The sequence below is a fragment of the Ambystoma mexicanum genome, chromosome 1p, assembly GCF_040938575.1.
Source record: "Ambystoma mexicanum isolate Mex_15411 chromosome 1p, UKY_AmexF1_1, whole genome shotgun sequence".
Lineage (NCBI taxonomy): Eukaryota > Metazoa > Chordata > Amphibia > Caudata > Ambystomatidae > Ambystoma > Ambystoma mexicanum.
In genome coordinates, this window is record NC_090921.1 from 234,781,807 (window position 1) to 234,796,970 (window position 15,164).

At 50.4% G+C, this 15,164-nt stretch overlaps 1 non-coding gene across 1 annotated transcript; it reads right to left on the reverse strand.

Annotated features, from left to right (window-relative positions):
* Positions 1 to 4,966: 4,966 nt before the first annotated feature.
* Positions 4,967 to 5,048, reverse strand: TRNAS-AGA (transfer RNA serine (anticodon AGA)). Its single transcript has one exon. It is a non-coding gene; the product is annotated as a tRNA-Ser (tRNA).
* Positions 5,049 to 15,164: the final 10,116 nt, after the last annotated feature.

A 15,164-nucleotide genomic window follows, 5' to 3' on the forward strand; every position in this document is an offset into this window, starting at 1 on the left:
TCACACGCTTAATACACCACACCACTCCCCTCAAATTCCAGACAAGTTAAGCACACAAAATGAAGTGGGAGCAAAATGGCACTTAAGCAAATTAAAAGGGAGGGAAAAACAAAGTTTTTAGAAATTAGGTCAAACCAACAGGTAAGTACGCAGGGCAATTGACCAAGAGGAACTACAGAGATAGAATCAGGTAGAAAAGGCTTAGGGACAAAGTCAATGGGTCAAAAGTCTTTTGCTCAAGATCACACAGTTCAGGGTAGTTTGCGGTAAAGTTCGTGGCACGGTTAAGAGATGGACAAGCCCTCAGATTGGAGAAAGATTTCAAACACTTTCAACGCGGTTGAACGAAACAGACAACTGGATTTGCACAATACCTTAAAACAGAGAGGGTGCTGTAGCTGAGTTGGACGTTCCTGGTAGTTCCTGCAGGCTCACGGTTCATAAAGCAACTGTCAGATTGACAAGAAGTAGGAAGACTGGAGGGTTCTGCACTAGCCAGGGAAGAAACCAGCAGCAGAGCTAAGCAATGAATAAAAGGTGCATTCCTTCAAACCCAAGCAGGGTCTGACCTTCCTGGCTATCCGGCCCACTGTAGCTCTGTATAGTGAATTCCACCAGAGGAGGGGTCCTGGCTTGTAGTTTGGGCGAACTGGTTGGTCCCACCAGCTCAAGGGAAGAAGTTTCCAAGAGGATCTTCTCTGTCGTCGGATTCTGGAGATTCGGAACTGCAGCAGGGCTTCACCGGGCGATTCAGTCGTTGTAGGGGTCCTCTTCTGCCAGTTCCTCTTTGGTTCTTTCGTTCCAGTGGCGACTATGCCTTTCCAGTCCCAGAGACGTGCTTTTTATTCAGTTTTCTCCCATTCATAGAGCCTGGCTGTCAATCACACAGCAGGGAGGCTGTCATGGCAAGGACAGTCCCCTCAGCCAATCAATAGGAGTGTGACTTGGGTTACCAAGGTAACCCATGGCAGGGGTCCGAAGATCCCTCCCTCACATCCTGCCTAACTAGACTTTCAGGCACCTTAAGGAGGGTTTCTGTGCAGAAGCCCGCGAAAAGACAGCGAACAAAGGATTCATCCCCAGTTTGGCATGCAGAGAAAAACACAAGAAAGACTTAAACAAAAAGAAATGGCGAATAAACCCAGCCGGAGCCAAAATAAAATGTCTTTGGTCAAGCGGGTTTATGTTCGAGGCTAATATAATAGCCTAAAACATTACCACGTTGTATAAGATAATCGCGGTAGAAAAGTTAGGGTAGATACCACTGCCACCAGCCAAGTCTTAATGTAAAGGGAGCGAAACAATGCTCCAATAGGCACAGACAAAAAGGGATAAGAGTTAACCCTTTCCAATACTCCATGTAAAATGGGGTGTACTGGGTCTGTGGTTTAAAGTGACTAAGGTAAGGTTAATGCAACTTTACCCTTTTCTTGGGGACAGTAGTCATCCCCAGAAAATGGAGTCAGTGGGAAGTCTCAAACACAACCCTGTGTCACTGCACTGAAGGTGCTGGTTAACACACATAAAAATATGAGGCTCCAGTGCTCAAAATCACACAAAAAGTGAAAACACACACAGCAAAACACATGTAAGATTGGGAAAAAAGGCTCACACTCTTACCAGCTGAAAATAATTAAAAACCTAGAAATCCAGCAAAGCTGCTGAGGGACTCATTAGATAAGGGAAATCAACCATGTATGAGAATTCTCCCTAACAGTCAACCACAGAATGGCACTACCTTCACAATGCAATTTTAAATACTTTCAATATGCAATTTTACATACCAGAGAAAACACACCTAAGTCTGAGTGTTTGCTATATGGCACAGTATCCAGGTTAGAGTTGAAGGCTCCACTCCTAGCCCGGGCCACTCCTACCTTACTTAGCGGCTGCTGGTAGACGACTGGCCACTGGTTTCCCCTGCTGGCATCTGCAGACACAAGATGGAGCCGCCTCTGAGGGAGCCGCCCTTTGCTTTAGGGCCCTTAGCCGCAGGGGCTGCCGTGCAGAGGGCTGCCCAGGGAGGATCAGTCAAGAGCAGCAAGATACCAATCGGGACCGGGGGGTGGGGTGAGAGGCTGGAGGAGGGAGAGGGAACAAACAGCAAGAGAGGGGGTTGGAGAGGCAAGGGGGCAGAGGCCCAGCAAAAAACACAACACAAATTACCAGCAAGGCCCACAAGGCTATGAGGGCAAGTCCACCCGCCTGCAACGCTGAGATGGAAGAAGCTTGACAGTTTATAATCAGAAGCGGACGTCCGCTACTCTGCAAACCATAGTGACAAGTGTCCCCGGGAACTATAAGAAAATGACAAGCCTGCCAAACCAATGGGCTTCCTTAGAAGTCTAAGGTGATGTGACTTAATTTATGGCTGGGACCGTCCCCCAAAATGTGTATGACTAATAAATGTGATCTTGTGTTTCAAAATATACACCAATTGTCTTTGTTATTCTTAGGTAATGTGTAACCATTGCATGATGTCTTAGACCCCCAGTAAGGGAGTGGGTGATAGGAGATGGCCCCTCTATGGAAATTCAAATAATTGTTTGGACTCATGCTCACTCCAACATATTAACATGGAGGATTTACAAACTGTCCAAACGTGGACTTGATTTCGGACGAACCGTCCTGGCTCCTATTGTTTCTCAGGAATGAACCGAAAGGCTTTGCCTTTTTTTGGGCTCGAGGCTGGCAAATGCTCCACTGCTTGATAATAAAGAAGAGGTTGTTCTCCACCGGCCCTTTGTGCAACATGACAGTGAGTCATCCCCAATTCCATTTAAATATTCGGCCAGAGTACGACTGCTGTCTGGGACCTGTTATATCGAGAGATTGTGGAATCGGCCTGCTACCTGATGTGCTTTACTGTGCCTGTAAAGGATTATACTGGGGAAGGTGTGGGTAATTGTAATAGCCCTATCACTAATAAGTCAGCTGGACAGATGCTGGTTGCATTTTCCCCGCAAATCTTGAACTCTATGGATCGGGGGTATGACACTATGGGCCTCTTTACGACCCTGGCGATATGGGTTTAACGGTGCCGGTAGAGCTGCCGGCGCCGTTAAACCCATACCGCCCTATTACGAGGTCCCCTTGCAAGACCCGCTCTGCACGTCTGGTTTTACCAGACATCCTTAGCAGGTCCCGCGAGGGGGCCAGCATGCAAACAACGAGCCCGTCATTAATGGGCCCGTTGTTAGCATGCTCCCCATTCCTATTGAGCTCTATGGGGACACAAAGGGGAATGGGGTTGGTCAGGGTTCCCTGAATGTGGAAATACCGGGCCCTCCAAGGTCGGAATGGCCCGGTATTTCCCCATTCAGGGAACCCGGACCCGAGTTTGGAGTCAGCCATGCCCTAATTAGGGTTGAAAGATGTAGGTGCTGCTGAAATCCGAACGCAGGATGCCCTGTTTACTAGACAGGCGCTTTAACCAACTAAGCCCCAATGTCACATGCTCCTCTATAGATACTTGCCAACCCTACCGATTTAGGAGGTAGGATACCGCTTTTTAAGCAGTCCTACCGCCTACCGATTTTTTGACACCAAATACCGATATTTTTTTGTAAAAAATAAAAAATAAATTTGGGGGGTTTTTTTTACATTTTTTTTTTTGCCCACACCAGCTCGGAGGAGTCTTTCAAGGGCTCCCCCGAGCTGGCGTACCGGGAGAATGCGCAGCATGCAGGCTTTTAATGTCAAAGGCACCCACGGTGGTGGGCTAAAGCGCCCCTCCGCCGCGGGTGCCTTTGGCAAAAGGCGCCATTAGCCCCCCACCACGCCAACTCGGGGGAGTCTATCAAGGACTTCCCCGAGCTGGCATAGCGGGAGGAGGCGCAGCATGCAGGCTTTTAATATCAAAGGCACCCACGGCGGGGGGCTAAAAACACTCCTCCACCGCGGGTGCCTTTGGCCAAAGGCGCCATTAGCCCCCCATCACGCAAGCTCGGGGGAGTCTTTCAAGGACTTCCCCGAGCTGGCGTAGCGGGAGAAGGCGCAGCATGCAGGCCTTTGATGTAAAAGGCGCCCACGGAGGTGGGCGAAGGGCGCCCCTCCGCCGCGAGTGCCTTTCACAAAAGGCACCGTTAGCCCCCCAACACGTCAACTCCGGCGAGTCTTTCAAGGGCTCCCCCAAGCTGGCGTGGTGGCAGAAGGCGTGGCAGGCGCCTCATTGTCATTGAATGCACCCGCGGCGGCGGGCTCATTCAATGACAATGGGCTGCTGACGCGCCCTATTCCTATCATTACCTCCTCGCCTGACTATTTTTGAAACTTTAAGATTCCTACAGATTTTTGGTCACAGAATGTTGGCATGTATGTAGATAGTTTCTCTCCCTCCTCTCCAAGATTTATTTCTGTTAAACAGCGTATTGCAGTGCTACATTCAGTAGCAGCTGGAAGTATATACAGGATTTTTTTTATTTTTTAAGTTATTGCTATTTAAAGCTACGTGCTTTTGCAATGTGAGTACATAGAAACACGAACACGGCTATCTGCTAAAGGTTGAAGAAGTTCGCATAGGTTAATGGAGGAAAGTGATTTGTGGAGCCACTCCCTGCTTTGCAGGTCCTCCTAGTGAGGCTGCTGACGTGTTTGCATGAGTCCCTGTAGATCGCACCAAACTCCTGTGCTGATCGCGCGGCATTGGCTGCTTCTTCTCTGGATAGTTCTTTTCTCTGTGTCTCTTTGTGGGTCTCTCTCGTTATCGGAACTAACCCAGCTCTAGCAGAAGCGCGCTGAAGCCCTATAAGTTCATGTTGGCGTTTCACACGCTAGGCAGGGCTGGCTCCGATTCATGAAATAGTCGTCGGCGAACCAAAGCACTCATTGAATCACAAAGTATAAAATTATGCAAGTGCAAGACGCACCGTAGGTTGCTTTTATTAACATTAATTTGTATTGTTGAATGTGTACATATTTTATACGTTTCCAGTGCAAAATTGAAATGCCAGAAAAAAACTTTATCCGTAGTCGGCAGGATTCGAACCTGCGCGGGGAAACCCCAATAGATTTCTAGTCTATCGCCTTAACCGCTCGGCCACGACTACCTACAAATTACCCACACGTTGAAGTCATTATGACACTGCTTGACACTGCTTCACTTGCCATGGTGTCCAAACAACTTTAAATATAGGGCATAAAGATTATTGATTACAGATCAGTTACTCAACAGGAGACTGCAGAGTATTTTTTTTCATTTCCATCTTTGGAGGCGGTCCTACAGCTGCTTAGCATGTGAGAATGCTGTTAAAAATCCCATTGCTGCGCATATCTCGGTGCGGAGAAGTGGTCTAAAGTGGTCTGCAGTGACTGCACAGATATCTTACTCAACGCATACTGCTGAGTATTCTTTTCATTTCCATGTTTGGTCCTAAGCCGCTGAGTATGGGAGAGTGCTGTTAAAAATTCCATTGACGCGCAGAGCAGGGAAGTGGTGGAAAGTGGTCAGCAGTGGTAGGCTGGGGGCTGCGGGACACAAGGGTGCACTCGCAGCTACAAGGACCGTGCAGAAACCTGACACCTTTTTGGACTGCAGGCGAGAGAATGCTCCTCCAATGGCTAATGCTTTGGGTAGCAAGCCAATATTGGAGCATACAAATATGTTTGTGTACCCTATTGTCCTCTCCTGATGATCAGGCTCGAACATGTGTTCTAGGCTCGACGAAATTCCCGGGAGGGCAATTTGTAAGGCTGATACCCATGCTAAGGCCTCACTACATCTGGGCTTAGGACCATAGCGGGACGTGATTAAACAATGTGTCGGGAAACTTCTGCTGATGGCAAGTCTGCTTCTTTAAAGACAGAGACAGGGAGAGTGGGGCAGCTGACAGTGTCTATTGTATATGTGAATGCAGATGTAGAAGGGGCTGTCCAGCCCCCAGGGGGGTGCTAGAGGGACAGCCTACATAGTGGCCACCCTTCTTACCATCCCCTGCCCCCAGGGATTTCCTACACCTCTCCTCCTCCCTCGGAGTGGAATGGGTGTCCCCTGGCACAGACCCATCCGGCTTAGTCTCCGGGGAGTAGTTATAAGGCAAAGGGGCTGCTGGGCTCATTCTCTTGTTGCAGCCGCCCACCTGAAGTCCCAGCCTCCCTCTCCATTTAGGCAGGATAGGATAAGCAAGAGCTGCAATTCACCAAGTACACCAAGTAGATTATAGGGATTCCTTAATTTGCATGTCATTTAAGATGTTGATTCCTTGTTCTTTTCAGCGGATTTGGAAGGGTGCAAGTTCGCAAGCATGTTTTATTCATAGGTTGTGTACGATTGCTAAATTTTCTTTTCTGTCACAGACATAGTTACGGCGCAACCCTAGCTAGGGAGGAGTTTGATGCTGCGATTTCGGCCTTGGGCAGTTTCCCGATGGCTGGTATGAAGCTCAATGGCCCCCAGCAGAGAAGGAGCTTGCAAGAGATGTGGATATGAAACAGAAAGAGGAAGGAAGAAGGGTAGGAGGACAGGAGTCTGGTATCTGAGCTTTGGTGTTGAATCATTTCAAAAGAAGGAATAAACACAAGAGAGGAGATGTGGGGAAAGATGAAAATGTCCTTAGGTAGGAGGGGAAGGCTGAGATGGCCTCATGGTTGTGGGCTGTCAAGGACGCATCAAGTGGAAGGGCAGTAGCTAATTTTCTGGGACAGGAGCAGAAAGACCAGGAAACCAGTGAGAGGTACAATTCACCCAACCCCCACTTAAGCCATTGCTTACTGAGGCAATAGCGGAATCTAGCAAAGGCGCTGCTGCAACAGTGCCCTGTTATAGCCTGTCTTAGGACGGTTCAATGGTGCTTTACACAGACTCTGAAGATTTGACTAACACGCTTAAGACCGAACATGTAAGGAGGAGGTGACCTTGAGCCAAATTCGGATGACGGGACTGAGTCCTTTATGGACAGTTCCGTCTCCTCGTCAAGGAGATTCAGTGGGCCCGAAAAATTACTGCTTGATATGATATGATATGGCATTTATAACGCGCCTATACACAAGTGTTTTAAGGTGCGACGAGGCAAGGGAGGGGAAACAGGGGGAAGACAGACAACGATCTTAATAGGCCAGGTGACATTGAGATTGTGCAAGTGCAGGGGAGGGGGAAGGGGAAAAGTGCAGAGGGGAATGTTGGAGGGGCAGTGCAGTACATGGGATCGACAGTAAAAATAAATGGAATAAATAAGCAATAAGTAAAGGGTGCGGCCAGCTGGTGGCAAGTGCAAGGGTAAGTGCAGACATCAGGTGTCAAGTGCTTGTAGAGAACTGTAGGGATGCAGAAAACAGTCCTCAAGCGCAGGGGTTGCCCGGTGGGGGAGGGGACCTGGGACCGATATCAGAGGGTAGCCAGGTGACCAGTGCAGTTTCAATTTCAGCCAGGAGTTCAGCAGGGGAGAGGAGGAGAGAAAGCAGAAGCAAAGAGGAAGGTTTTGAGATGCTTACGGAACCGGAGATGGTTCTCCTCAAGTTTCAGGGAGGCAAGGAGACTGTTCCAGAGGGAGGCCCCAGCCGAAGAAGGTGATCTACCACCAACTCGTTGCTTGGAGAAGCCACTGACCCTGAGGGAGTTGGAGGCGGATGAGCGAAGAGCTCGAAAAGGAAGATATTTAGGAATAGAGAGTTGAAGGTATTCAAAGCCCCAGACCCCAGAAGGCCTTGTGGACAATGCAGAGGGGTTTGAACTTAATCCTCGCAGCCACTGGGAGCCAATGCAGAGATTTCAGTCTGGGAGAGATACGATCCCTGGGCTTGAGGCTAAGGACAAGTCTCGCAGTCCTGTTCTGGATGAGTTGCAGAGGGCGGATAGTAGAACCAGGCAGATTTAGAAAGAGGCTGTTGCAGTAATCCAGCCTTGAGAGAACCAGAGCTCTGGACATACTGAGCTTCTGGAGGTAGGAGAGGAAAGGAAGAATACCTCTGAGGAGGTGCATCTGGTAGTGTGACTTCCTAGAGACGTCAGAGATGTGAGGAGAGAAGGAGAGTGTGGAGTCGAAGATGACCCCCGAGGTTTTTATCCTCACAGGTGGGAGCAGGAAGAGGGCCAAGAGAGGGCAGCCAGAGAGTGACAGGAAAGTAAGGAGTGGGTGTTTCCCGATGAGGAGAATCTTGGTCTTACTGGCATTAAGGCAGAGATTATTGGCGGCACACCACTCCTGGATAGCGGACAGACAGAGATGAGAGAAGGAGAAGTGACGGAAGGGCTCCTGAAAATTAATTGATTGTCATCTGCTTAGCATTGAAAGTTGGGGCAGAGAGTGGCAATGTGGTAGGCATGTAGTGCCAGGTATTGGTTGATCAGCCAGGGAGAGAGGTTAGACCCCTGGGGAACACCACAGGAAGAGATAGAGATAGAGGAGAGGAAGGACCCAAGTTGGACCTGGGAGGGTCGATCAGTGAGGAAAGAGGTCCGCCAAGCCAGGGCCTGACCAGTGATACCCAGGTTATCATGGGGACGGTTGAGCAGGATGGCATGGTTGACCGTGTCAAAGGCAGAAGAGAGATCAAGTAAGATGAGGACACAGTGGGTGTTGGAATCGAGGTTGGAGAGCAGGTCTTCATGGATGTTCAGGAGAGCAGTTTCCGTGCTTCTGGCAGCTCTGAAAACAGACTGATGGTCATGGAGACTACCAACAGATTCAGTGTGTAGATTAAGCTGGGAGATTCCAGCTTTTCCAGGAGTTTGCCCAGGAAAGGAGTGATGGAGATTGGGCGATAGTTAGCCGGGCAGGACGGGTCGGCGGAGGGTTTCTTAAGAAGGGCGTGCACAAGGGAATACTTGAGGGGGGAGGGGAAGACACCAGTGGTGAAGGAGTGGTTGCAGAAGTCAGCCAGAGCAGGGGCCAAGGTGTCAATGTGGTCCTTGATGGTTTTGGAGCAACATGGGTGAACCTGTTTTGATGAGACTTTCATCGATCAGACTTGTCTAGAAAACTAGAGAGGGCGCTAGAGAGCCATCCAAGATGGCCGCTTCCTAAGAGAGCTCGGTAGGGCTCTAATGAATCCTGATCCATCGTTGCTCCTGCGGTCGCCGAATTAGTCCAGTTTGCCGCTGGGTGCATTCGCAATATCCCGCAGATCATTTTGAACTAACCCCCAAGTCCGGCAAGCAACCTGATCCCCTGTTACGCCTCCTTGGTCTTGAGGCCTACCAGCCGTCCGTCGTCCAGAGAGGAGAACCCGCAGGCACCCACGCTGCGAAACGAGGCGGCGTCCGACGGAGCCGAGCACTGAGCTGCTCAAGAGGGCGGGTAGACGTAGGCGAGATGGCGCCATAGAGACCGAGCGGTCTCTGTCCCCGTAGCGGCCCGGTGGAAGACCTACGGTGTGAAGGCCTATGACGCCGACGGCCCGCGTAGGCCCAGGTAGGAGGACGCCGCTGGGAGCGCGCGGGACAGCAGTGCTGCAGGGCAGGGCGACACCACCTCTCCCGCCCCGATCAAGCCCCCACCCGAGCGCAGCCCAGAAGCCAAGGCGCTGCGACGTGGAGCGGACCCTCTGGCTCGTGGGCCTCCAACTACCACGAGACGCGGGCACCCCTCGCGGCATCACCAGCTCAAGAAACTGACATTCACGAAGCTCGGGCGGCCGATCCGGGGGACACGACCCGCTGGTGCAGGTGAAGCGAAGAAGAGGGACCTGACCGCGGACACAGCTTTCATTAGGATTGCCAGTTCCAAATCCTCTGAGTCTACGGCCACACTCTATCCACCCGGTGGCGTTCGGTCTCCACGAACCCGAGGCACCAATCCTTGACCTACTTAAGCAAAACGCCAACCACAAACATCTACATAAGCCATCATGGGGAAAATGGACAAAACTCAAAAGAAACTACACTTCGAACCTAACTCACAGCATAAACCCACGACCAGCAGTAGACCCGAATCCCCTGTACAAGAGGCAGCATTATCGGAAGTACAGACACCTCATCAAGACATCAGAGAGATCCTGATGGATCTGAAGGCCGGTATCAGCGGCCTAGGGTGCAAGCTAGACACCTTGTCAACCGAAGTGGACCATCTACAACACAGACTCGATAAACATGCGGACAGGCTCGACAACGTGGAGCAGCGAGTGTCCGACCTAGATGACGGGTCGGCGGCACTGACCTCCCGAGTCTCCCTACTTGAAACACAGATGAAGACTGTGATTGCCAAAAATGAAGACTTGGAGGGTCGTTCTCGTAGAAACAACATCAGAATTATAGGAGTGAGAGAACAACAACTCCCAGGCAAAATGGAAGATTTTTTGGAACAAATGTGCGTCACGCTCTTCGGAAAAGAGTTACTATCCCAGCTGTTTGTTGTAGAAAGAGCACACAGAATCCCGAATGCTAGACCAATACCAGGCACACACCCAAGACCAATAATTGCAAGGCTGCTAAATTATAAAGACCGTGATGGAATACTACATGCGGCCAGAATTAAGGGGGGAACTACAATATGATGGCGACCCGATTCAATTCTTCCCCGACTTCTCCCAAGCAGTACAGTTACAGAGGAGATCCTACGTATCTGTCAAGCGCCGCCTGCAGGACAATCAAATCGTCTACTCCATGTTATACCCAGCGAAACTTCGCATTCAGCACGAAGGGAAAACACAATTCTTTAATTCCCCAGAAGAGGCCAGTGACTTTCTAGACCGGGCCGGATGGAGACCCAGCGGAAACAACCCGAGGCCCAGGCGCGAAGACCGGGCAAGACGCAACCCCCCGTAATAAAGCACCTTGAACATGGGAGGCTGGCACCAACGTGCCCTCACCTTCCAGACAAGATGACGACCGCAGGAACAAACTTGTGTCGCTAATGGAAGCCCGGCATCCTCTTGGCAGGCTACTAACGCCCCTAGCACAGCAATGTTTGCAGTAAAGTTTTCAAGGGAGGGAACTATGTGGGCCAGTTGGGGGTTGCCCACACAAGGGAGGGTCTTTGGTTCGACGCGTGCACCTTGCTCGCCCCGCTCTAACTCCACAGCGCCAATGCTGTGCGGCCCCGAGGGCCTGAATCTCAAACTCTTGTCTCGCTCCAGTGGCCCCAGCCGTCAGTCGCACCTCTACATCCCGTCGAGAAAGAAACTCGCCTGGACCCCCAAATGACAACACCAATGCTTAGAATAGCCACCTGGAACATACGAGGTGGAAACCAACCGGCGAAGAACAGAAGAATCTTCCAATATTTACGCAGACATAATTTTAACATCGCCATACTTCAGGAAACACATCTCCTGCCTGCAACAGAATCTCAATGGGCCAAAGCGTGGGGCTGCCACAGGTACTTCTCATCGCATTCATCCTTTGCCATAGGGGTCGCATCTTAATCGACAAGAGGTCAAACTTCAGTTTCATTGAGACCCAGAAAGATTCCGAAGGCAGAGCCCTGTTAGTAAGGGGAATAGTTGCCGGGAGAGAAATAGTAATCGTAAATTCATACGCTCCAAATACAGATGGCCACGACAACTTCAACTGAGTGATGTCCCAGCTCGGAAAGATTAACGCCGAAACCATCATCTGGGGGCGGATCTCAACACACCTATGGACCCAGCGCTTGACAAATCCCATAATACAACCAGAAACCTGTCTAAGGCAAGCACCCAAGTCCGCGAGATATGCCGATCGTTCGGCTTGATCGACTCGTGGCGACTCCATAATCGAGATGCAAGGGACTACACATTCCATTCACCAGTCCATAACACCAGCTCCCGAATAGACTACATCATGGCGTCCTCTCACTGTCCATTCTCATGGGGAGCGAGCCAGATCTGGCCACGTACGTACTCGGATCACTCAATGGTAACACTGGATGTCTCCTTTGTGGGGGCAACAGTCCCAGGCCTACACTGGAGGTTCAAGCCAGGGTTGTTGTCAGACGCTGTTTTTGCGGAGGAACTCAGACAAGAAATTGTGTCCTTTATAGAGACAAACCAGGGCACCGTGGACTCGACCGGCACCTTCTGGGAGGCGCTGAAATAATAATAATAATAATAATAATAATAATAATAATAATAATTTGGCATTTATATAGCGCTACAAACCCTCAGGTATCTGAGCGCTGCTTATTACTGCGTTCGCAGGCTCTGCACTGATGTCAAAGCGAGCGCTCTACTCGCTGTGCCACTTGACCGACTTGAAATGCTTTGTGCGGGGAATCTGTCTCGCCAAAGAGAATGCTATACTGAAGTCGATTTGTAGAGAACTGTCGGACAGTGAGCGTCGACTCAAGGAGCTGGAACTCAGTGCCACCCCTACACCGAACCCCCGAATACAGGCAGAGCTGAAGAAGGAACTCCAAAAATTCAGAGAGACAGCCGAAAGAGAACTAAATTTCTTGAGTCGCAAACACCTAGTCCGACAATACGGAGAGGGCCAGAAACCGGGAGCACTGCTTGCCCGCCTCTTATCGATAGACAAAACCCCGACCCGGGTGGAACGCATCAAAAACACACACGGTCAGTTGGTTTTTTCTGTAAAGGACATCGCCACAACATTCCGTGACTTCTATCAAAACCTGTACAGTTCCAGGGGCGGATCAGACCCCAGTTCCTTGCAGGAGTACCTGGACGACACTGAATTGTACTGGGTGGACCCAGCCCTGCGAGAACCATTGAATGCCCTGATAACCGTAGAGGAAATTGTAGAAGCAATAAAATCCCTCCCGAATTCTAAAGCACCAGGTCCCGACGGACTCACAGGGGAGTTTTACAAGGCGCATGCAGTCACCCTCGCCCCCATTCTGCAGAGTGTATATGAGGAATCGATCGAGAGAGGATGCCTCCCCCACACACTCCGGGAGGCAAACATAATAGTGTTACACAAAGACGGCAAGCCCACCGATGAGTGTGCATCATACAGGCCAATTTCACTGATTAATCTCGACAATAAGATCCTCGCCAAAATTTTAGCCTCTAGACTCCTCCCCCTCATGCCGGCCCTAGTAATAGGAGACCAAGCCGGATTCATCCCGGGCCGCAGCACCACCTACGGTATCAGACGCTTGTTTGGTGTCATTGAGGCCTTAGATCCGACCCAGCAGGCGATTGCAGTGTTTTTAGACGCCAAAAAGGCATTCGACTCGGTGGAATGGCCATGTATGCTGGCAACGCTGAGGCAGATGGGCTTTGGCAACTTTTTCATCAAGCTGGTGACCCTACTGTATAATGACCCCCGGTCATATGTTATAATGGGTAACTCTAGGTCCCCTCGCTTAACACTGGAGCGTGGTACGAGACAGGGGTGCCCACTCTCCGCCCTGATTTTTGCACTCATTATGGAACCCCTGGCATCGAGATTGCGTGAATTCCAAATACACAGAGGCCTTAAACTAGGCCCCCACAAATTAATCGTCTCCCTTTACGCCGACGACGTCGCATTATTCATTAGTGACCCCAGGGAGAACCTGAACCCGGTAATGAGGGAAGTCATACGATTTGGACATATGTCCGGGCTGAAAATTAACCACTCCAAGTCGGTGATACTCCCTCTGACCCCCAACACACTGGAATTCATAGACGACTATGGCTTTAAATGGGAAAATAAGGGGGTATGTTACTTGGGTATATGCATGTCTCGGAATCACCACGAGATTTATAAAGATAATTATTTATCCACGCTCAATTCCGTTCAGGACCGGGTACATAGATGGAAAACTGCCGTTGACGCTCTGGGGCAGGGTCTCGTTGACAAAAATGGTTATCCTGCCCAAGCTATTATACCTGTTCGCGAATATCCCGCTGCTGCTCCCCAAATCCTTCCTAATGAAAGTGAAGTCCACGGTGCTAGAACTTCTGTGGGCAGGGAAACCCGCATGGGTGGCATACAATACCCTAGTACTACCAACGTCGCAGGGTGGTCTAGCGCTCCCGGACATAGAAAAATACTACTGGGCAGCGCAGGCGCATTTTCTGAGCTACTGGTACATGACCCACTTCATCCGCCCGCACGTACAGGTGGAACGCGCGTTGGCTTCACCAGACCTGCTCAGCGCCGTTGTGATCAGCCAAATCCCAGTTCCATATAACACATTGAACACGGTCCTGGCTACATACACGATCTGGAAAAAGATGGCTGCCAGGTACGGCGTGAGCATAAGATATTCTCCCCTGCTGCCGATCAGGTTCATTCCGGGCATCCCACTCACGAATGAAAAAGTATTTTTAACGTGAGCCGACAAAATCAACGTCCATTCCTTTGGCGATATTTTCCCGGAGGGCACCTTTCTCACCCCACAAATGGCCAAAAATAGAGGAGGCAACACTTCCCTAGACACCTTCATATATTTTAGATTACGCCATACCCTACAAAAACTGTTCCCCTCGTTCCCCCAACAACCACCCACATGGGATTTGTTACATAACACTATTCAAGCGGAGGGAGAGGGGAGGTTGGTCTCACTGCTCTACAAATCCCTGGTAGCAGACACTATGTCACCCAACGCTAAAACAAGACAAAAATGGGAATCCGCCCTTCAGGAGTCGATAAGCGACGAGGACTGGTCATATATACTGCGTCAAACTCAAAAGGTCGCAATGAACACACGCTTCAAACTAATACATTTTAACTTTGTGCACCAAACGTATTATACCCCTGTTAAAAAGCACCGACATCACCCGGAGGCATCAGCTCAATGCGAACGCTGTTCAGCGAGGCACGCCGATTTCTTCCACTTAGCCTGGGATTGCCCGGGTGTTCGACGCTTCTGGGTTTCGCCATTACAAATGATTGCTGACATAATTGGCGAACAGCTAGCCCCGCAACCATTGGCACCCCTGCTCGGCCTCACCAAATACCTGCAACCTGCATCTCGCAGGCTGGCAGCCCTCCTGCTGACACTGGCCCGGAGGCGTGTCGCCATGGCCTGGAGCCGTGGGCCCTTGCCCAGGTTCGAAGAGTGGAAAAGAGACATAACGTACTGTCAAGACATAGAGAGCGACTTTGTCAGAACCCTCCCGCTACATGCTCGTCCTCCTGACATCTGGGGGCCATACATCGCATATCTGCTAAACTGTACAGCCCCGTCTGACTCAGAAGAAACCTGACCTCGATATAAGCCACTGAGGCGGGAGAGGAGCCACTATACACTTTTTGTACTCGGTGCCAATCGGCATTAAATAAGGAACATTTTAAGGCCTAGAGTTGTGGACACTGGTGCGGGGGGGGAGGGGAATTGTGGTCAAACCTGTATATGGGT